The sequence below is a fragment of the Armigeres subalbatus genome, chromosome 2 (assembly GCF_024139115.2).
Source record: "Armigeres subalbatus isolate Guangzhou_Male chromosome 2, GZ_Asu_2, whole genome shotgun sequence".
NCBI lineage: Eukaryota > Metazoa > Arthropoda > Insecta > Diptera > Culicidae > Armigeres > Armigeres subalbatus.
The window spans coordinates 195,644,462-195,664,850 of NC_085140.1; the positions used below are offsets into that span (position 1 = coordinate 195,644,462).

The 20,389-nt window shown below is 37.4% G+C and overlaps 34 non-coding genes and 1 pseudogene across 34 annotated transcripts; 1 reads left to right on the forward strand and 34 right to left on the reverse strand.

Annotated features, from left to right (window-relative positions):
- Positions 1–694: 694 nt before the first annotated feature.
- Trnav-uac (transfer RNA valine (anticodon UAC)) lies at positions 695–767 on the forward strand. Its single transcript has one exon. It is a non-coding gene; the product is annotated as a tRNA-Val (tRNA).
- Positions 768–2,144: 1,377 nt separating this feature from the next.
- On the reverse strand, positions 2,145–2,263 carry LOC134218679 (5S ribosomal RNA). Its single transcript, XR_009981440.1, has one exon. It is a non-coding gene; the product is annotated as a 5S ribosomal RNA (ribosomal RNA).
- Positions 2,264–4,831: 2,568 nt separating this feature from the next.
- On the reverse strand, positions 4,832–4,947 carry LOC134218617 (5S ribosomal RNA; annotated as a pseudogene).
- A 433-nt stretch (positions 4,948–5,380) lies between these two features.
- On the reverse strand, positions 5,381–5,499 carry LOC134218695 (5S ribosomal RNA). Its single transcript, XR_009981455.1, has one exon. It is a non-coding gene; the product is annotated as a 5S ribosomal RNA (ribosomal RNA).
- A 296-nt stretch (positions 5,500–5,795) lies between these two features.
- Positions 5,796–5,914, reverse strand: LOC134218707 (5S ribosomal RNA). The gene has a single exon (XR_009981466.1). It is a non-coding gene; the product is annotated as a 5S ribosomal RNA (ribosomal RNA).
- A 296-nt stretch (positions 5,915–6,210) lies between these two features.
- LOC134218719 (5S ribosomal RNA) lies at positions 6,211–6,329 on the reverse strand. The gene has a single exon (XR_009981477.1). It is a non-coding gene; the product is annotated as a 5S ribosomal RNA (ribosomal RNA).
- A 441-nt stretch (positions 6,330–6,770) lies between these two features.
- LOC134218599 (5S ribosomal RNA) lies at positions 6,771–6,889 on the reverse strand. The gene has a single exon (XR_009981389.1). It is a non-coding gene; the product is annotated as a 5S ribosomal RNA (ribosomal RNA).
- Positions 6,890–7,327: 438 nt separating this feature from the next.
- Positions 7,328–7,446, reverse strand: LOC134218600 (5S ribosomal RNA). Its single transcript, XR_009981390.1, has one exon. It is a non-coding gene; the product is annotated as a 5S ribosomal RNA (ribosomal RNA).
- A 296-nt stretch (positions 7,447–7,742) lies between these two features.
- On the reverse strand, positions 7,743–7,861 carry LOC134218574 (5S ribosomal RNA). The gene has a single exon (XR_009981365.1). It is a non-coding gene; the product is annotated as a 5S ribosomal RNA (ribosomal RNA).
- A 296-nt stretch (positions 7,862–8,157) lies between these two features.
- On the reverse strand, positions 8,158–8,276 carry LOC134218585 (5S ribosomal RNA). Its single transcript, XR_009981376.1, has one exon. It is a non-coding gene; the product is annotated as a 5S ribosomal RNA (ribosomal RNA).
- Positions 8,277–8,568: 292 nt separating this feature from the next.
- Positions 8,569–8,687, reverse strand: LOC134218597 (5S ribosomal RNA). Its single transcript, XR_009981387.1, has one exon. It is a non-coding gene; the product is annotated as a 5S ribosomal RNA (ribosomal RNA).
- A 441-nt stretch (positions 8,688–9,128) lies between these two features.
- On the reverse strand, positions 9,129–9,247 carry LOC134218601 (5S ribosomal RNA). Its single transcript, XR_009981391.1, has one exon. It is a non-coding gene; the product is annotated as a 5S ribosomal RNA (ribosomal RNA).
- A 295-nt stretch (positions 9,248–9,542) lies between these two features.
- Positions 9,543–9,661, reverse strand: LOC134218609 (5S ribosomal RNA). Its single transcript, XR_009981398.1, has one exon. It is a non-coding gene; the product is annotated as a 5S ribosomal RNA (ribosomal RNA).
- Positions 9,662–9,957: 296 nt separating this feature from the next.
- On the reverse strand, positions 9,958–10,076 carry LOC134218603 (5S ribosomal RNA). The gene has a single exon (XR_009981392.1). It is a non-coding gene; the product is annotated as a 5S ribosomal RNA (ribosomal RNA).
- A 296-nt stretch (positions 10,077–10,372) lies between these two features.
- Positions 10,373–10,491, reverse strand: LOC134218620 (5S ribosomal RNA). Its single transcript, XR_009981400.1, has one exon. It is a non-coding gene; the product is annotated as a 5S ribosomal RNA (ribosomal RNA).
- Positions 10,492–10,787: 296 nt separating this feature from the next.
- On the reverse strand, positions 10,788–10,906 carry LOC134218626 (5S ribosomal RNA). The gene has a single exon (XR_009981405.1). It is a non-coding gene; the product is annotated as a 5S ribosomal RNA (ribosomal RNA).
- A 442-nt stretch (positions 10,907–11,348) lies between these two features.
- Positions 11,349–11,467, reverse strand: LOC134218604 (5S ribosomal RNA). The gene has a single exon (XR_009981393.1). It is a non-coding gene; the product is annotated as a 5S ribosomal RNA (ribosomal RNA).
- A 438-nt stretch (positions 11,468–11,905) lies between these two features.
- On the reverse strand, positions 11,906–12,024 carry LOC134218638 (5S ribosomal RNA). Its single transcript, XR_009981416.1, has one exon. It is a non-coding gene; the product is annotated as a 5S ribosomal RNA (ribosomal RNA).
- Positions 12,025–12,319: 295 nt separating this feature from the next.
- On the reverse strand, positions 12,320–12,438 carry LOC134218649 (5S ribosomal RNA). The gene has a single exon (XR_009981422.1). It is a non-coding gene; the product is annotated as a 5S ribosomal RNA (ribosomal RNA).
- Positions 12,439–12,876: 438 nt separating this feature from the next.
- Positions 12,877–12,995, reverse strand: LOC134218605 (5S ribosomal RNA). Its single transcript, XR_009981394.1, has one exon. It is a non-coding gene; the product is annotated as a 5S ribosomal RNA (ribosomal RNA).
- Positions 12,996–13,430: 435 nt separating this feature from the next.
- On the reverse strand, positions 13,431–13,549 carry LOC134218661 (5S ribosomal RNA). Its single transcript, XR_009981426.1, has one exon. It is a non-coding gene; the product is annotated as a 5S ribosomal RNA (ribosomal RNA).
- A 296-nt stretch (positions 13,550–13,845) lies between these two features.
- On the reverse strand, positions 13,846–13,964 carry LOC134218673 (5S ribosomal RNA). Its single transcript, XR_009981436.1, has one exon. It is a non-coding gene; the product is annotated as a 5S ribosomal RNA (ribosomal RNA).
- Positions 13,965–14,260: 296 nt separating this feature from the next.
- On the reverse strand, positions 14,261–14,379 carry LOC134218683 (5S ribosomal RNA). Its single transcript, XR_009981443.1, has one exon. It is a non-coding gene; the product is annotated as a 5S ribosomal RNA (ribosomal RNA).
- Positions 14,380–14,815: 436 nt separating this feature from the next.
- Positions 14,816–14,934, reverse strand: LOC134218598 (5S ribosomal RNA). Its single transcript, XR_009981388.1, has one exon. It is a non-coding gene; the product is annotated as a 5S ribosomal RNA (ribosomal RNA).
- Positions 14,935–15,366: 432 nt separating this feature from the next.
- Positions 15,367–15,485, reverse strand: LOC134218684 (5S ribosomal RNA). Its single transcript, XR_009981444.1, has one exon. It is a non-coding gene; the product is annotated as a 5S ribosomal RNA (ribosomal RNA).
- Positions 15,486–15,923: 438 nt separating this feature from the next.
- LOC134218685 (5S ribosomal RNA) lies at positions 15,924–16,042 on the reverse strand. Its single transcript, XR_009981445.1, has one exon. It is a non-coding gene; the product is annotated as a 5S ribosomal RNA (ribosomal RNA).
- Positions 16,043–16,335: 293 nt separating this feature from the next.
- LOC134218688 (5S ribosomal RNA) lies at positions 16,336–16,454 on the reverse strand. Its single transcript, XR_009981448.1, has one exon. It is a non-coding gene; the product is annotated as a 5S ribosomal RNA (ribosomal RNA).
- A 294-nt stretch (positions 16,455–16,748) lies between these two features.
- On the reverse strand, positions 16,749–16,867 carry LOC134218689 (5S ribosomal RNA). Its single transcript, XR_009981449.1, has one exon. It is a non-coding gene; the product is annotated as a 5S ribosomal RNA (ribosomal RNA).
- Positions 16,868–17,161: 294 nt separating this feature from the next.
- Positions 17,162–17,280, reverse strand: LOC134218690 (5S ribosomal RNA). Its single transcript, XR_009981450.1, has one exon. It is a non-coding gene; the product is annotated as a 5S ribosomal RNA (ribosomal RNA).
- A 293-nt stretch (positions 17,281–17,573) lies between these two features.
- LOC134218691 (5S ribosomal RNA) lies at positions 17,574–17,692 on the reverse strand. Its single transcript, XR_009981451.1, has one exon. It is a non-coding gene; the product is annotated as a 5S ribosomal RNA (ribosomal RNA).
- A 292-nt stretch (positions 17,693–17,984) lies between these two features.
- Positions 17,985–18,103, reverse strand: LOC134218692 (5S ribosomal RNA). The gene has a single exon (XR_009981452.1). It is a non-coding gene; the product is annotated as a 5S ribosomal RNA (ribosomal RNA).
- A 437-nt stretch (positions 18,104–18,540) lies between these two features.
- Positions 18,541–18,659, reverse strand: LOC134218693 (5S ribosomal RNA). The gene has a single exon (XR_009981453.1). It is a non-coding gene; the product is annotated as a 5S ribosomal RNA (ribosomal RNA).
- Positions 18,660–19,097: 438 nt separating this feature from the next.
- LOC134218694 (5S ribosomal RNA) lies at positions 19,098–19,216 on the reverse strand. Its single transcript, XR_009981454.1, has one exon. It is a non-coding gene; the product is annotated as a 5S ribosomal RNA (ribosomal RNA).
- A 293-nt stretch (positions 19,217–19,509) lies between these two features.
- On the reverse strand, positions 19,510–19,628 carry LOC134218696 (5S ribosomal RNA). The gene has a single exon (XR_009981456.1). It is a non-coding gene; the product is annotated as a 5S ribosomal RNA (ribosomal RNA).
- A 301-nt stretch (positions 19,629–19,929) lies between these two features.
- On the reverse strand, positions 19,930–20,048 carry LOC134218697 (5S ribosomal RNA). The gene has a single exon (XR_009981457.1). It is a non-coding gene; the product is annotated as a 5S ribosomal RNA (ribosomal RNA).
- Between the last annotated feature and the right edge of the window lie 341 nt (positions 20,049–20,389).

A 20,389-nucleotide genomic window follows, 5' to 3' on the forward strand; every position in this document is an offset into this window, starting at 1 on the left:
AATTAGTAATCGAAAACCTAATATACATACTGTCGACCCGGCAGACGTTGGCCTGCATAGTAAGCGAAAATGCGTGTATTGAACTGCACATGCGAAGCTTTCATACGATTCTTAATTTTTGTTTTTCACTATTTTCTCAACCTTATTTGTGATTTTCGCAGGAAGAAATATTATATAAACCCGTCGTAAACATTAAAGAACATATCTGCAGAAGGAATGGAGAAAATTCGTCCACCCGTTTTCGAGTTTTGCGGATTCGAACACGGACCTTTTCATTTTTATTATATGGAAGAAGATAGATAGATTACCTATATTTAACGATTCTAACGGACACAAGCAGTTTTATTCTTATTTCGACTGCCTAACGGCTTACGTATGCACACCTATAGCGAATAAGTGAAGAATTGAAAACATCGCCTGACAGTAGACTACCTGACTCACACCCCAAGTCAATGAAACCAGCATTGGTGTGTGCATCTATTTTTACTCCGCTCGCCTCGCTTTCGTTTTTATATTTAGAAGTTCACAACTACAAATGAACTGGAAGCATCACATCTATTTATAAGTAAAGCAACGCGCATGCGCATTCAAAGCAACCGTTGCGTTGGGTTGCTATTTTTATCCTTTACCTTATTCCAATACAAAACCGATAGCGGCGTTGATGACGTACTCCCAGCCATCAAACAAAGCATCGGGTTCCATAGTGTAGCGGTTATCACGTCTGCTTTACACGCAGAAGGTCTCCAGTTCGATCCTGGATGGAACCAATTGCCTTTTTTGTCCGGAACGGATGTTTTAAAATAAAACATGCTGTTCAACATTTCTTACTTATCTCCAATGCAGCAGGGCTTGGACAACAATTGAAAAGTTTTTTGTGCGAGTTTCTATTTCGCTCTGCCGCTAATGATTCTTACGCTAATTCCAAGCGATTACTATCGGTGTTGATCAGAAGATAGGGTGGTAACCAGAACCATCAGCTTAATGCTCTGCTCCTGATCGAGGCGCCGATGGACAGAGGGCGGTGCCAGCCGCTTGCTAGTAGAATGTTTGATAAAGGTTATCTCGTTTCGCATTACAATGGCAACGATAGAACTGCTTTTTATTGCTCTGACCTTTGCAAGCTGTGGATTGATAGATCGAATAAGATCTACCTTCGCACGTCATAAACTTTATTATATGCAAATTTTCCGAATCGTTTTTCTTGTCGTTGACTTTTCCTCGGTTTCGGTATTACGGGAGAGACGACAAACAACATTGTATTATTTATGGGGATTAAGATTAGCACAAAAAGCATGTAGTTAGAAGCACAACGTAACAGTTGTTCGCTACCATAAGTCCATTCGCTAACAACCGACTGATTGAGGTGTGATTTATTGTTGTTGAAATGCAGTACAAATTGAGCACTTTGTAGCAAGACGCTTTATGACACGACGTTAGACGTCATGCACAGGGTCGTTGTGATTGACGTTGATGTTGATGTGTATAACAAACCTAGGAAGTATTTTGGCTTAGCACAATAGCCACCAATTTGAATACACCTTACAGATGCACTACCCAATGAAGTGTACTCAATTTCTCATATAAAACCGTTGTAATCTTGCTACTCGTAGCAAATAAAGACAGCAATGATGCTTGTCTAAAATAAGAAAATTGATATTAGGTCATAAGTATTATATCTGTACCTCCAATTGACTCACTCCAAATAAAAATGTAAAATATGTTTGAATACCTTTTAAACCTAACCCATTTTATATAACCAGAGAAGCAGAAGGAACTTGGACAACACTACTCTGGCCATTTACGGCCATTCTATGATTCGGTTGTAATGTAATACAGACCCCACCCAAACAAAAAAAACTAATTCCTTCGATACTATCGCTAAAAACAGTATTGTCCTACGATGGCACAAAAAATCTACCTTTTGATCTAAAGGATTATATAATCTTAATTCAGTAAGTGCAACTTATAGAAGGCTATTTGAATTCATCTCCAGTTTCAGCTAAAAAGCCAACTAGAAAAAAAACTTTCTTCAAGAAAAAACATAAGTTGTAGGCGATTTTCGCAAATTTATCACATTTTATGATTGATTCAAAATTCTGTCCCAAGTTCGATTCCATCGTTAAAAAGCATAAAAAAGACAAGAAGGCCAACGACACGCGACGTTCCCAAGCGGTCACCCATCTAAGTACTAATCGCGCCCGATGTTGCTTAACTTCAGTGATCGGACGAGAACTGGTGTTTTCAACATGGTATGATCGTTGACAACGCCAGACAGCTTGGGAGGGAGTTTTATGCTGGCCAGGGCCAAGTGGGTGGTTTCCATGAAAATCGAATCTGATTGATTGAGTGACACTTTTTATACATGAAAACTAAATCAATACAGCGTTCTGAGTTAGAATCCATCTTCCAGATGCAATAAAAATGCCAAATAAAACAATGTTTCATCCACAAAAAAACATAACTTGGAGGTGATTTTCGCAAATTTATCACATTTTATGATTGATTCAAAATTCTGTCCCAAGTTCGATTCCATCGTTAATCTAATCTAATCTAATCTAATCTAATCGAACACAAACGCAGCCAGTTCAAAGAAAGCATCCTGGAAAATCATTGAGTTAGATGACGCCCAATAATTTTTCTTGTCAATATTGAGGCTCACAGCATACCAGTGGTATGACATAAACTTCAAAGCGGCCAGGCCCACTGCGTTGTGTTTGCCGCAGAGATGATTCTTAGAGTTGTATCGTGTTCAAGTATTCACTTCAACATGATACATATCTCGAATCTACAGGGGTTGAAGGATGCGTGGACATACCGTACCATACGCACCGCGTTCTTTTTAAGTTCTTATTTTGGTAGTTGTATATAAATATGTAGTGAAATGAATAACATTATGATAAGAAGTTATATCAAATTTTATATATATTTGTAGAATATAACATCAACTAGGAGCCGGAGTTAACTCAGGATGTACATCTCTTGTAGAAGAAGCTGGAAATTATATAGATTTTTTTAGTTATGAGTATCAGATAGGTTATGTGCCAGGACGTCGTCTGCATAAATGTTACATGTCAGGTTGTGCAGCTTTCATTTCTGTGATATTTTGTAGTGGGCTATGAAAATGTTAAATCATAAAAATATGAAGGTACATAATATTATAATATAAAAATAAAAAGCATGAAATTATGAAAATTTTATAATATGAAAATAAGAAACATAAAAATATAATATAATAAAAGAATGAAAATTGCTATATAAAAATAAAAATAGGAAAACATGAAATTAAAAAATGAAGATACAAAAATATGAGTACACAAAAACATAAAAGCATGAGAATATGAAAATATTGAAAATTTTATATTTTAAAGTTTTCAATACTTCCACAATCGCACGCCTCCATGCTTCCATGCACTCATATTTTTGTATCTTGTAATTGATGTTAAAGCATAAAATTTTGAAGATATGACAATAAGAAGATCTGAAAATAAGATAATATAAAAATATTAAAACACAAAAATATATATGGAAATATGGAAGTATAAAAAATTAAATCATAAAAATATAAAAATACAAAAATATGAAAACGGAAACCTGAAAATATAGAAATATATAAATATGCAAATTAAATTATAACAACATGAAAGTATAAATATATAAGAAAGACAAAAAAATATGGAAGTTAAATATTATAAATTATAACAATATGAAAATATGATAGCATGAAAAAAGAAAATATACATATTTGAAAATACAAAGAATTTAAATAGGGAATTCAAAATTTAAAAATACAAAGGTATAAAAATATGAACATATACAGGTATAAAAAATGTGAAAGCATGAAAATTTAAAAATATAAAAGCATCATATAATGTAATATATGTATAAAAATAAGAAAAATATAAAAATATGCCTGTCATAAGACGAGTTTAAACAATCCCATTGAATTCCACCACTTAATTGTATCCTGACAGATACGTATTTCGACCTCAACAGTAAGGCCGTCTTCAGTGTCTTGTACTTGACTCGACTATATAAAAATATGGAAAATATGTCAATATAAAAATATTATAATATGAAAATGTAATAACAAGAAATTATATAAATATGAAAATACAAAAATATGAAATGTAATAGTTTAAAAATATTAAAACATTAAATATTAAATATGAAAGTGTAAAATTAGGACAGTATAAAATACATAAATAAAAAAATATTAAATTGTAAAAACATGAAATTATAAAAATATGGAAATTATAAAAATAAAATGTAAAAATATGAAAAATAAATATAATGAAATATGAAAAATAAGTATAATGAAATATGGAAAATAAATATTATATGAATATATGAAAATACGAAAGCATGGCATTGCTACGGTATATTTCGTGGACTGGAAACTAGTGATACTAATGTTTCCTTTGAAATCTCTGTCCAGATTGCTATCAGAAATCAAGGTGGGTGTAGTCCTTAATTTCAATCTATGACAAAAAATGACAAAAGCATTAGAATTACTATTCCTGGCCACGCTTATCTGTACCGTTACTAGGGAGAGAAGGAATAAGTACCACAGAGTTGGATATTGGGAAGGTATTCGTTGCGTCAGGATGTGCCTGTAGCTGGCAATGTGACCATGGTAGAACTTACCCCGTAACACACCACGAAGAGGTATCTACCCAGCATTACGGGTACCAAGTTCGATTCCATCGTTAAAAAGCATAAAAAATAAAACAAAAATGCTAAATAGAACAATGTTTCATCCACAAAAAACATAACTTGGAGGCGATTTTCGCAAATTTATCACATTTTATGATTGATTCAAAATTCTGTCCCAAGTTCGATTCCATCGTTCCCAAGCGGTCACCCATCTAAGTACTAATCGCGCCCGATGTTGCTTAACTTCAGTGATCGGACGAGAACTGGTGTTTTCAACATGGTATGATCGTTGACAACGCCAGACAGCTTGGGAGGGAGTTTTATGCTGGCCAGGGCCAAGTGGGTGGTTTCCATGAAAATCGAATCTGATTGATTGAGTGACACTTTTTATACATGAAAACAAAATCAATACAGCGTTCTGAGTTCGAATCCATCTTTCAGATTCAATAAAATGCCAAATGAAACAATGTTTCATCCACAAAAACATAATTTGGAGGTGATTTTCGCAAATTTATCACATTTTATGATTGATTCAAAATTCTGTCCCAAGTTCGATTCCATCGTTAAAAGCATAAAAAGTAAAACAAAAATGCTAAATAAAACAATGTTTCTTCTACAGAAAACATAACTTGGAGGCGATTTTCGCAAATTTATCACATTTTATGATTGAATCAAAATTCTGTCCCAAGTTCGATTCCATCGTTAAAAAGCATAAAAAAGACAAAAAGGCCAACGACACGCGACGTTCCCAAGCGGTCACCCATCTAAGTACTAATCGCGCCCGATGTTGCTTAACTTCAGTGATCGGACGAGAACTGGTGTTTTCAACATGGTATGATCGTTGACAACGCCAGACAGCTTGGGAGGGAGTTTTATGCTGGCCAGGGCCAAGTGGGTAGTTTCCATGAAAATCGAATCTAATTGATTGAGTGACACTTTTAATACATGAAAACTAAATCAAAACAGCGTTCTGAGTTCGAATCCATCTTCCAGATTCAATAAAACTGCCAAATAAAACAATGTTTCATCAACAAAAAACATAACTTGGAGGCGATTTTCGCAAAATTACCACATTTTATGATTGATTCAAAACTCTGTCCCAAGTTCGATTCCATCGTTAAAAAGCATAAAAAAGACAAAAAGGCCAACGACACGCGACGTTCCCAAGCGGTCACCCATCTAAGTACTAATCGCGCCCGATGTTGCTTAACTTCAGTGATCGGACGAGAACTGGTGTTTTCAACATGGTATGATCGTTGACAACGCCAGACAGCTTGGGAGGGAGTTTTATGCTGGCCAGGGCCAAGTGGGTAGTTTCCATGAAAATCGAATCTGATTGATTGAGTGACACTTTTAAAACATGAAAACTAAATCAAAACAGCGTTCTGAGTTCGAATCCATCTTCCAGATTCAATAAAACTGCCAAATAAAACAATGTTTCATCCACAAAAAACATAACTTGGAGGCGATTTTCGCAAATTTATCACATTTAATGATTGATTCAAAACTCTGTCCCAAGTTCGATTCCATCGTTAAAAAGCATAAAAAAGACAAAAAGGCCAACGACACGCGACGTTCCCAAGCGGTCACCCATCTAAGTACTAATCGCGCCCGATGTTGCTTAACTTCAGTGATCGGACGAGAACTGGTGTTTTCAACATGGTATGATCGTTGACAACGCCAGACAGCTTGGGAGGGAGTTTTATGCTGGCCAGGGCCAAGTGGGTGGTTTCCATGAAAATCGAATCTGATTGATTGAGTGACACTTTTAATACATGAAAACTAAATCAATACAGCGTTCTGAGTTCGAATCCATCTTTCAGATTCAATAAAAATGCCAAATGAAACAATGTTTCATCCACAAAAAAAAACATAATTTGGAGGTGATTTTCGCAAATTTATCACATTTTATGATTGATTCAAAATTCTGTCCCAAGTTCGATTCCATCGTTAAAAAGCATAAAAAAGTAAAACAAAAAATGCTAAATAAAACAATGTTTCTTCTACAGAAAACATAACTTGGAGGCGATTTTCGCAAATTTATCACATTTTATGTTTGATTCAAAATTCTGTCCCAAGTTCGATTCCATCGCTAAAAAGCATAAAAAAGACAAAAAGGCCAACGACACGCGACGTTCCCAAGCGGTCACCCATCTAAGTACTAATCGCGCCCGATGTTGCTTAAGTTCAGTGATCGGACGAGAACTGGTGTTTTCAACATGGTATGATCGTTGACAACGCCAGACAGCTTGGGAGGGAGTTTTATGCTGGCCAGGGCCAAGTGGGTGGTTTCCATGAAAATCGAATCTGATTGATTGAGTGACACTTTTTATACATGAAAATTAAATCAATACAACGTTCTGAGTTCGAATGCATCTTCCAGATGCAATAAAAATGCCAAATAAAACAATGTTTTATCCACAAAAAACATAACTCAGAGGCGATTTTCGCAAATTTATCACATTTTATGATTGATTCAAAATTCTGTCCCAAGTTCGATTCCATCGTTAAAAAGCATAAAAAAGTAAAACAAAAAATGCTAAATAAAACAATGTTTCTTCTACAGAGAACATAACTTGGAGGCGATTTTCGCAAATTTATCACATTTTATGTTTGATTCAAAATTCTGTCCCAAGTTCGATTCCATCGCTAAAAAGCATAAAAAAGACAAAAAGGCCAACGACACGCGACGTTCCCAAGCGGTCACCCATCTAAGTACTAATCGCGCCCGATGTTGCTTAAGTTCAGTGATCGGACGAGAACTGGTGTTTTCAACATGGTATGATCGTTGACAACGCCAGACAGCTTGGGAGGGAGTTTTATGCTGGCCAGGGCCAAGTGGGTGGTTTCCATGAAAATCGAATCTGATTGATTGAGTGACACTTTTAATACATGAAAACTAAATCAATACAGCGTTCTGAGTTCGAATCCATCTTTCAGATTCAATAAAAATGCCAAATGAAACAATGTTTCATCCACAAAAAACATAATTTGGAGGTGATTTTCGCAAATTTATCACATTTTATGATTGATTCAAAATTCTGTCCCAAGTTCGATTCCATCGTTAAAAAGCATAAAAAAGACAAAAAGGCCAACGACACGCGACGTTCCCAAGCGGTCACCCATCTAAGTACTAATCGCGCCCGATGTTGCTTAACTTCAGTGATCGGACGAGAACTGGTGTTTTCAACATGGTATGATCGTTGACAACGCCAGACAGCTTGGGAGGGAGTTTTATGCTGGCTAGGGCCAAGTGGGTGGTTTCCATGAAAATCGAATCTGATTGATTGAGTGACACTTTTATACATGAAAATTAATTCAATACACCGTTCTAAGTTCGAATCCATCTTTCGGATTCAATAAAAATGCTAAATAAAACAATGTTTCATCCAAAAAAAACATAACTTGGAGGCGATTTTCACAAATTTATCACATTTTATGATTGATTCAAAATTCTGTCCCAAGTTCGATTCCATCGCTAAAAAGCATAAAAAAAGACAAAAAGGCCAACGACACGCGACGTTCCCAAGCGGTCACCCATCTAAGTACTAATCGCGCCCGATGTTGCTTAACTTCAGTGATCGGACGAGAACTGGTGTTTTCAACATGGTATGATCGTTGACAACGCCAGACAGCTTGGGAGGGAGTTTTATGCTGGCCAGGGCCAAGTGGGTGGTTTCCATGAAAATCGAATCTGATTGATTGAGTGACACTTTTAATACATGAAAACTAAATCAATACAGCGTTCTGAGTTCGAATCTATCTTCCAGATTCAATAAAAACGCCAAATAAAATGTTTCATCCACAAAAAACCTAATTTGGAGGTGATTTTCGCAAATTTATCACATTTTATGATTGATTCAAAATTCTGTCCCAAGTTCGATTCCATCGTTAAAAAGCATAAAAAAGACAAAAGGCCAACGACACGCGACGTTCCCAAGCGGTCACCCATCTAAGTACTAATCGCGCCCGATGTTGCTTAACTTCAGTGATCGGACGAGAACTGGTGTTTTCAACATGGTATGATCGTTGACAACGCCAGACAGCTTGGGAGGAGTTTTATGCTGGCCAGGGCCAAGTGGGTGGTTTCCATGAAAATCGAATCTGATTGATTGAGTGACACTTTTATACATGAAAATTAAATCAATACAACGTTCTGAGTTCGAATGCATCTTCCAGATGCAATAAAATGCCAAATAAAACAATGTTTCATCTTCATCCACAATAAACATAACTCAGAGGCGATTTTCGCAAATTTATCACATTTTATGATTGATTCAAAATTCTGTCCCAAGTTCGATTCCATCGTTAAAAAGCATAAAAAAGTAAAACAAAAAATGCTAAATAAAACAATGTTTCTTCTACAGAAAACATAACTTGGAGGCGATTTTCGCAAATTTATCACATTTTATGTTTGATTCAAAATTCTGTCCCAAGTTCGATTCCATCGCTAAAAAGCATAAAAAAGACAAAAAGGCCAACGACACGCGACGTTCCCAAGCGGTCACCCATCTAAGTACTAATCGCGCCCGATGTTGCTTAAGTTCAGTGATCGGACGAGAACTGGTGTTTTCAACATGGTATGATCGTTGACAACGCCAGACAGCTTGGGAGGAGTTTTATGCTGGCCAGGGCCAAGTGGGTGGTTTCCATGAAAATCGAATCTGATTGATTGAGTGACACTTTTAATACATGAAAACTAAATCAATACAGCGTTCTGAGTTCGAATCCATCTTTCAGATTCAATAAAAATGCCAAATGAAACAATGTTTCATCCACAAAAAACATAATTTGGAGGTGATTTTCGCAAATTTATCACATTTTATGATTGATTCAAAATTCTGTCCCAAGTTCGATTCCATCGTTAAAAAGCATAAAAAAGACAAAAAGGCCAACGACACGCGACGTTCCCAAGCGGTCACCCATCTAAGTACTAATCGCGCCCGATGTTGCTTAACTTCAGTGATCGGACGAGAACTGGTGTTTTCAACATGGTATGATCGTTGACAACGCCAGACAGCTTGGGAGGGAGTTTTATGCTGGCCAGGGCCAAGTGGGTGGTTTCCATGAAAATCGAATCTGATTGATTGAGTGACACTTTTTATACATGAAAATTAAATCAATACAACGTTCTGAGTTCGAATGCATCTTCCAGATGCAATAAAAATGCCAAATAAAACAATGTTTTATCCACAAAAAACATAACTTGGAGGCGATTTTCGCAAATTTATCACATTTTATGATTGATTCAAAATTCTGTCCCAAGTTCGATTCCATCGTTAAAAAGCATAAAAAAGACAAAAAGGCCAACGACACGCGACGTTCCCAAGCGGTCACCCATCTAAGTACTAATCGCGCCCGATGTTGCTTAAGTTCAGTGATCGGACGAGAACTGGTGTTTTCAACATGGTATGATCGTTGACAACGCCAGACAGCTTGGGAGGGAGTTTTATGCTGGCCAGGGCCAAGTGGGTGGTTTCCATGAAAATCGAATCTGATTGATTGAGTGACACTTTTAATACATGAAAACTAAATCAATACAGCGTTCTGAGTTCGAATCCATCTTTCAGATTCAATAAAAATGCCAAATGAAACAATGTTTCATCCACAAAAAACCTAATTTGGAGGTGATTTTCGCAAATTTATCACATTTTATGATTGATTCAAAATTCTGTCCCAAGTTCGATTCCATCGTTAAAAAGCATAAAAAAGACAAAAAGGCCAACGACACGCGACGTTCCCAAGCGGTCACCCATCTAAGTACTAATCGCGCCCGATGTTGCTTAACTTCAGTGATCGGACGAGAACTGGTGTTTTCAACATGGTATGATCGTTGACAACGCCAGACAGCTTGGGAGGGAGTTTTATGCTGGCCAGGGCCAAGTGGGTGGTTTCCATGAAAATCGAATCTGATTGATTGAGTGACACTTTTAATACATGAAAACTAAATCAATACAGCGTTCTGAGTTCGAATCCATCTTTCAGATTCAATAAAAATGCCAAATGAAACAATGTTTCATCCACAAAAAACATAATTTGGAGGTGATTTTCGCAAATTTATCACATTTTATGATTGATTCAAAATTCTGTCCCAAGTTCGATTCCATCGTTAAAAAGCATAAAAAAAGACAAAAGGCCAACGACACGCGACGTTCCCAAGCGGTCACCCATCTAAGTACTAATCGCGCCCGATGTTGCTTAACTTCAGTGATCGGACGAGAACTGGTGTTTTCAACATGGTATGATCGTTGACAACGCCAGACAGCTTGGGAGGGAGTTTTATGCTGGCCAGGGCCAAGTGGGTGGTTTCCATGAGAATCGAATCTGATTGATTGAGTGACACTTTTATACATGAAAATTAAATCAATACAACGTTCTGAGTTCGAATCCATCTTCCAGATGCAACAAAAATGCCAAATAGAACAATGTTTCATCTTCATCCACAAAAAACATAACTTGGAGGCGATTTTCGCAAATTTATCACATTTTATGATTGATTCAAAATTCTGTCCCAAGTTCGATTCCATCGTTAAAAAGCATAAAAAAGTAAAACAAAAAATGCTAAATAAAACAATGTTTCTTCTACAGAAAACATAACTTGGAGGCGATTTTCGCAAATTTATCACATTTTATGTTTGATTCAAAATTCTGTCCCAAGTTCGATTCCATCGCTAAAAAGCATAAAAAAGACAAAAGGCCAACGACACGCGACGTTCCCAAGCGGTCACCCATCTAAGTACTAATCGCGCCCGATGTTGCTTAAGTTCAGTGATCGGACGAGAACTGGTGTTTTCAACATGGTATGATCGTTGACAACGCCAGACAGCTTGGGAGGGAGTTTTATGCTGGCCAGGGCCAAGTGGGTGGTTTCCATGAAAATCGAATCTGATTGATTGAGTGACACTTTTTATACATGAAAATTAAATCAATACAACGTTCTGAGTTCGAATCCATCTTCCAGATGCAATAAAAATGCCAAATAAAACAATGTTTTATCCACAATAAACATAACTTAGAGGCGATTTTCGCAAATTTATTACATTTTATGATTGATTCAAAATTCTGTCCCAAGTTCGATTCCATCGTTAAAAAGCATAAAAAAGTAAAACAAAAAATGCTAAATAAAACAATGTTTCTTCTACAGAAAACATAACTTGGAGGCGATTTTCGCAAATTTATCACATTTTATGTTTGATTCAAAATTCTGTCCCAAGTTCGATTCCATCGCTAAAAAGCATAAAAAAGACAAAAAGGCCAACGACACGCGACGTTCCCAAGCGGTCACCCATCTAAGTACTAATCGCGCCCGATGTTGCTTAACTTCAGTGATCGGACGAGAACTGGTGTTTTCAACATGGTATGATCGTTGACAACGCCAGACAGCTTGGGAGGGAGTTTTATGCTGGCCAGGGCCAAGTGGGTGGTTTCCATGAAAATCGAATCTGATTGATTGAGTGACACTTTTAATACATGAAAACTAAATCAATACAGCGTTCTGAGTTCGAATCCATCTTTCAGATTCAATAAAAATGCCAAATGAAACAATGTTTCATCCACAAAAAACCTAATTTGGAGGTGATTTTCGCAAATTTATCACATTTTATGATTGATTCAAAATTCTGTCCCAAGTTCGATTCCATCGTTAAAAAGCATAAAAAGACAAAAAGGCCAACGACACGCGACGTTCCCAAGCGGTCACCCATCTAAGTACTAATCGCGCCCGATGTTGCTTAACTTCAGTGATCGGACGAGAACTGGTGTTTTCAACATGGTATGATCGTTGACAACGCCAGACAGCTTGGGAGGAGTTTTATGCTGGCCAGGGCCAAGGGGGTGGTTTCCATGAAAATCGAATCTGATTGATTGAGTGACACTTTTTATACATGAAAATTAAATCAATACAACGTTCTGAGTTCGAATCCATCTTCCAGATGCAACAAAAATGCCAAATAAAACAATGTTTCATCTTCATCCACAAAAACATAACTCAGAGGCGATTTTCGCAAATTTATCACATTTTATGATTGATTCAAAATTCTGTCCCAAGTTCGATTCCATCGTTAAAAGCATAAAAAGTAAAACAAAAATGCTAAATAAAACAATGTTTCTTCTACAGAAAACATAACTTAGAGGCGAGTTTCGCAAATTTATCACATTTTATGATTGATTCAAAATTCTGTCCCAAGTTCGATTCCATCGCTAAAAGCATAAAAAAGACAAAAAGGCCAACGACACGCGACGTTCCCAAGCGGTCACCCATCTAAGTACTAATCGCGCCCGATGTTGCTTAAGTTCAGTGATCGGACGAGAACTGGTGTTTTCAACATGGTATGATCGTTGACAACGCCAGACAGCTTGGGAGGGAGTTTTATGCTGGCCAGGGCCAAGTGGGTGGTTTCCATGAAAATCGAATCTGATTGATTGAGTGACACTCTTTATACATGAAAACAAAATCAGTACACCGTTCTGAGTTCGAATCCATCTTTCAGATTCTATAAAAATGCCAAATAGAACAATGTTTCATCCACAAAAAACATAACTTGGAGGCGATTTTCGCAAATTTATCACATTTTATGATTGATTCAAAATTCTGTCCCAAGTTCGATTCCATCGTTAAAAAGCATAAAAAAATAAAACAAAAAATGCCAAATAAAACAATGTTTTATCCACAATAAACATAACTTAGAGGCGATTTTCGCAAATTTATCACATTTTATGATTGATTCAAAATTCTGTCCCAAGTTCGATTCCATCGCTAAAAGCATAAAAAGACAAAAGGCCAACGACACGCGACGTTCCCAAGCGGTCACCCATCTAAGTACTAATCGCGCCCGATGTTGCTTAACTTCAGTGATCGGACGAGAACTGGTGTTTTCAACATGGTATGATCGTTGACAACGCCAGACAGCTTGGGAGGGAGTTTTATGCTGGCCAGGGCCAAGTGGGTGGTTTCCATGAAAATCGAATCTGATTGATTGAGTGACACTTTTAATACATGAAAACTAAATCAATACAGCGTTCTGAGTTCGAATCCATCTTTCAGATGCAATAAAAATGCCAAATAAAACAATGTTTTATCCACAATAAACATAACTTAGAGGCGATTTTCGCAAATTTATCACATTTTATGATTGATTCAAAATTCTGTCCCAAGTTCGATTCCATCGCTAAAAAGCATAAAAAAGACAAAAAGGCCAACGACACGCGACGTTCCCAAGCGGTCACCCATCTAAGTACTAATCGCGCCCGATGTTGCTTAACTTCAGTGATCGGACGAGAACTGGTGTTTTCAACATGGTATGATCGTTGACAACGCCAGACAGCTTGGGAGGGAGTTTTATGCTGGCCAGGGCCAAGTGGGTGGTTTCCATGAAAATCGAATCTGATTGATTGAGTGACACTTTTTATACATGAAAACAAAATCAGTACACCGTTCTGAGTTCGAATCCATCTTCCAGATGCAATAAAAATGCCAAATAAAACAATGTTTTATCCACAATAAACATAACTTGGAGGCGATTTTCGCAAGTTTATCACATTTTATGATTGGTTCAAAATTCTGTCCCAAGTTCGATTCCATCGTTAAAAAGCATAAAAAAGACAAAAAGGCCAACGACACGCGACGTTCCCAAGCGGTCACCCATCTAAGTACTAATCGCGCCCGATGTTGCTTAACTTCAGTGATCGGACGAGAACTGGTGTTTTCAACATGGTATGATCGTTGACAACGCCAGACAGCTTGGGAGGGAGTTTTATGCTGGCCAGGGCCAAGTGGGTGGTTTCCATGAAAATCGAATCTGATTGATTGAGTGACACTTTTTATACATGACAACAAAATCAGTACACCGTTCTGAGTTCGAATCCATCTTTCAGATTCTATAAAAATGCCAAATAGAACAATGTTTCATCCACAAAAAACATAACTTGGAGGCGATTTTCGCAAATTTATCACATTTTATGATTGATTCAAAATTCTGTCCCAAGTTCGATTCCATCGTTAAAAGCATAAAAAATAAAACAAAAATGCCAAATAAAACAATGTTTTATCCACAATAAACATAACTTAGAGGCGATTTGCGCAGATTTATCACGTTTTATGAGTGATTCAAGCTGCTGTCCCAAGTTAGCTTCCATCGTTAAAAAGCATGAAAAAAGACAAAAAGGGCAACGTCACGCGACGTTCCCAAGCGGTCACCCATCTAAGTACTAATCGCGCCCGATGTTGCTTAACTTCAGTGATCGGACGAGAACTGGTGTTTTCAACATGGTATGATCGTTGACAACGCCAGACAGCTTGGGAGGGAGTTTTATGCTGGCCAGGGCCAAGTGGGTGGTTTCCATGAAAATCGAATCTGATTGATTGAGTGACACTTTTAATACATGAAAACTAAATCAATACAGCGTTCTGAGTTCGAATCCATCTTTCAGATTCAATAAAAATGCCAAATGAAACAATGTTTCATCCACAAAAACATAATTTGGAGGTGATTTTCGCAAATTTATCACATTTTATGATTGATTCAAAATTCTGTCCCAAGTTCGATTCCATCGTTAAAAAGCATAAAAAGTAAAACAAAAATGCTAAATAAAACACTGGTTATTCTACAGAAAACATAACTTGGAGGCGATTTTAGCAAATTTCTCACATTTTATGTTTGATTCAAAATTCTGTCCCAAGTTCGATTCCATCGCTAAAAGCATAAAAAGACAAAAGGCCAACGACACGCGACGTTCCCAAGCGGTCACCCATCTAAGTACTAATCGCGCCCGATGTTGCTTAACTTCAGTGATCGGACGAGAACTGGTGTTTTCAACATGGTATGATCGTTGACAAAGCCAGACAGCTTGGGGGGGAGTTTTATGCTGGCCAGGGCCAAGTGGGTGGTTTCCATGAAAATCGAATCTGATTGATTGAGTGACACTTTTTATACATGAAAATTAAATCAGTACACCGTTCTGAGTTCGAATCCATCTTTCAGATTCTATAAAATGCCAAATAGAACAATGTTTCATCTTCATCCACAAAAACATAACTTGGAGGCGATTTTCTCAAATTTATCACATTTTATGATTGATTCAAAATTCTGTCCCAAGTTCGATTCCATCGTTAAAAAGCATAAAAATAAAACAAAAAATGCCAAATAAAACAATGTTCTATCCACAATAAACATAACTTAGAGGCGATTTTCGCAAATTTATCACATTTTATGATTGATTCAAAATTCTGTCCCAAGTTCGATTCCATCGTTAAAAAGCATAAAAAGACAAAAGGCCAACGACACGCGACGTTCCCAAGCGGTCACCCATCTAAGTACTAATCGCGCCCGATGTTGCTTAACTTCAGTGATCGGACGAGAACTGGTGTTTTCAACATGGTATGATCGTTGACAACGCCAGACAGCTTGGGAGGGAGTTTTATGCTGGCCAGGGCCAAGTGGGTGGTTTCCATGAAAATCGAATCTGATTGATTGAGTGACACTTTTAATACATGAAAACTAAATCAAAACAGCGTTCTGAGTTCGAATCCATCTTCCAGATTCAATAAAACTGCCAAATAAAACAATGTTTCATCCACAAAAAACATAACTTGGAGGCGATTTTCGCAAATTTATCACATTTATGATTGATTCAAAATTCTGTCCCAAGTTCGATTCCATCGTTAAAAAGCATAAAAAGACAAAAGGCCAACGACACGCGACGTTCCCAAGCGGTCACCCATCTAAGTACTAATCGCGCCCGATGTTGCTTAACTTCAGTGATCGGACGAGAACTGGTGTTTTCAACATGGTATGATCGTTGACAACGCCAGACAGCTTGGGAGGGAGTTTTATGCTGGCCAGGGCCAAGTGGGTAGTTTCCATGAAAATCGAATCTGATTGATTGGTGACACTTTTAAAACATGAAAACTAAATCAAAACAGCGTTCTGAGTTCGAATCCATCTTCCAGATTCAATAAAACTGCCAAATAAAACAATGTTTCATCCACAATAAACATAACTTGGAGGCGATTTTCGCAAATTTATCACATTTAATGATTGATTCAAAATTCTGTCCCAAGTTCGATTCCATCGTTAAAAAGCATAAAAAAGACAAAAGGCCAACGACACGCGACGTTCCCAAGCGGTCACCCATCTAAGTACTAATCGCGCCCGATGTTGCTTAACTTCAGTGATCGGACGAGAACTGGTGTTTTCAACATGGTATGATCGTTGACAACGCCAGACAGCTTGGGAGGAGTTTTATGCTGGCCAGGGCCAAGTGGGTGGTTTCCATGAAAATCGAATCTGATTGATTGAGTGACACTTTTAATACATGAAAACTAAATCAATACAGCGTTCTGAGTTCGAATCCATCTTTCAGATTCAATAAAAATGCCAAATGAAACAATGTTTCATCCACAAAAAACATAATTTGGAGGTGATTTTCGCAAATTTATCACATTTTATGATTGATTCAAAATTCTGTCCCAAGTTCGATTCCATCGTTAAAAAGCATAAAAAGACAAAAAGGCCAACGACACGCGACGTTCCCAAGCGGTCACCCATCTAAGTACTAATCGCGCCCGATGTTGCTTAACTTCAGTGATCGGACGAGAACTGGTGTTTTCAACATGGTATGATCGTTGACAACGCCAGACAGCTTGGGAGGGAGTTTTATGCTGGCCAGGGCCAAGTGGGTGGTTTCCATGAAAATCGAATCTGATTGATTGAGTGACACTTTTAATACATGAAAACTAAATCAATACAGCGTTCTGAGTTCGAATCCATCTTCCAGATGCAATAAAAATGCCAAATAAAACAATGTTTCATCCACAAAAAACATAACTTGGAGGCGATTTTCGCAAATTTATCACATTTTATGATTGATTCAAAATTCTGTCCCAAGTTCGATTCCATCGTTAAAAAGCATAAAAAGAAAAAGGCCAACGACACGCGACGTTCCCAAGCGGTCACCCATCTAAGTACTAATCGCGCCCGATGTTGCTTAACTTCAGTGATCGGACGAGAACTGGTGTTTTCAACATGGTATGATCGTTGACAACGCCAGACAGCTTGGGAGGGAGTTTTATGCTGGCCAGGGCCAAGTGGGTGGTTTCCATGAAAATCGAATCTGATTGATTGAGTGACACTTTTAATACATGAAAACTAAATCAATACAGCGTTCTGAGTTCGAATCCATCTTTCAGATTCAATAAAATGCCAAATGAAACAATGTTTCATCCACAAAAACATAACTTTGAGGCGATTTTCGCAAATTTATCACATTTTATGATTGATTCAAAATTCTGTCCCAAGTTCGATTCCATCGTTAAAAAGCATAAAAAGACAAAAGGCCAACGACACGCGACGTTCCCAAGCGGTCACCCATCTAAGTACTAATCGCGCCCGATGTTGCTTAACTTCAGTGATCGGACGAGAACTGGTGTTTTCAACATGGTATGATCGTTGACAACGCCAGACAGCTTGGGAGGGAGTTTTATGCTGGCCAGGGCCAAGTGGGTGGTTTCCATGAAAATCGAATCTGATTGATTGAGTGACACTTTTTATACATGAAAATTAAATCAATACAACGTTCTGAGTTCGAATCCATCTTCCAGATGCAATAAAAATGCCAAATAAAACAATGTTTCATCCACAAAAAACATAACTTGGAGGCGATTTTCGCAAATTTATCACATTTTATGATTGATTCAAAATTCTGTCCCAAGTTCGATTCCATCGTTAAAAAGCATAAAAAAGTAAAAAAAAAATGCTAAATAAAACAATGTTTCTTCTACAGAAAACATAACTTGGAGGCGATTTTCGCAAATTTATCACATTTTATGATTGATTCAAAATTCTGTCCCAAGTTCGATTCCATCGTTAAAAAGCATAATAAAGACAAAAAGGCCAACGACACGCGACGTTCCCAAGCGGTCACCCATCTAAGTACTAATCGCGCCCGATGTTGCTTAACTTCAGTGATCGGACGAGAACTGGTGTTTTCAACATGGTATGATCGTTGACAACGCCAGACAGCTTGGGAGGGAGTTTTATGCTGGCCAGGGCCAAGTGGGTGGTTTCCATGAAAATCGAATCTGATTGATTGAGTGACACTTTTATACATGAAAATTAATTCAATACACCCTTCTGAGTTCGAATCCATCTTCCAGATTCTATAAAAATGCCAAATAGAACAATGTTTCATCTTCATCCACAAAAACATAACTCAGAGGCGATTTTCGCAAATTTATCACATTTTATGATTGATTCAAAATTCTGTCCCAAGTTCGATTCCATCGTTAAAAAGCATAAAAAATAAAACAAAAATGCCAAATAAAACAATGTTTCTTCTACAATAAACATAACTTAGAGGCGATTTTCGCAAATTTATCACATTTTATGATTGATTCAAAATTCTGTCCCAAGTTCGATTCCATCGTTAAAAAGCATAAAAAGACAAAAGGCCAACGACACGCGACGTTCCCAAGCGGTCACCCATCTAAGTACTAATCGCGCCCGATGTTGCTTAACTTCAGTGATCGGACGAGAACTGGTGTTTTCAACATGGTATGATCGTTGACAACGCCAGACAGCTTGGGAGGGAGTTTTATGCTGGCCAGGGCCAAGTGGGTGGTTTCCATGAAAATCGAATCTGATTGATTGAGTGACACTTTTAATACATGAAAACTAAATCAATACAGCGTTCTGAGTTCGAATCCATCTTTCAGATTCAATAAAATGCCAAATAAAACAACTTTTCATCAACAAAAACATAACTTGGAGGCGATTTTCGCAAATTTATCACATTTTATGATTGATTCAAAATTCTGTCCCAAGTTCGATTCCATCGTTAAAAAGCATAAAAAGACAAAAAGGCCAACGACACGCGACGTTCCCAAGCGGTCACCCATCTAAGTACTAATCGCGCCCGATGTTGCTTAACTTCAGTGATCGGACGAGAACTGGTGTTTTCAACATGGTATGATCGTTGACAACGCCAGACAGCTTGGGAGGGAGTTTTATGCTGGCCAGGGCCAAGTGGGTGGTTTCCATGAAAATCGAATCTGATTGATTGAGTGACACTTTTAATACATGAAAACTAAATCAATACAGCGTTCTGAGTTCGAATCCATCTTTCAGATTCAATAAAATGCCAAATAGAACAATGTTTCATCTTCATCCACAAAAAACATAACTCAGAGGCGATTTTCGCAAATTTATCACATTTTATGATTGATTCAAAATTCTGTCCCAAGTTCGATTCCATCGTTAAAAAGCATAAAAAAGACAAAAAGGCCAACGACACGCGACGTTCCCAAGCGGTCACCCATCTAAGTACTAATCGCGCCCGATGTTGCTTAACTTCAGTGATCGGACGAGAACTGGTGTTTTCAACATGGTATGATCGTTGACAACGCCAGACAGCTTGGGAGGGAGTTTTATGCTGGCCAGGGCCAAGTGGGTGGTTTCCATGAAAATCGAATCTGATTGATTGAGTGACACTTTTTATACATGAAAACAAAATCAGTACACCGTTCTGAGTTCGAATCCATCTTTCAGATTCTATAAAATGCCAAATAGAACAATGTTTCATCTTCATCCACAAAAACATAACTCAGAGGCGATTTTCGCAAATTTATCACATTTTATGATTGATTCAAAATTCTGTCCCAAGTTCGATTCCATCGTTAAAAAGCATAAAAAATAAAACAAAAATGCCAAATAAAACAATGTTTTATCTACAATAAACATAA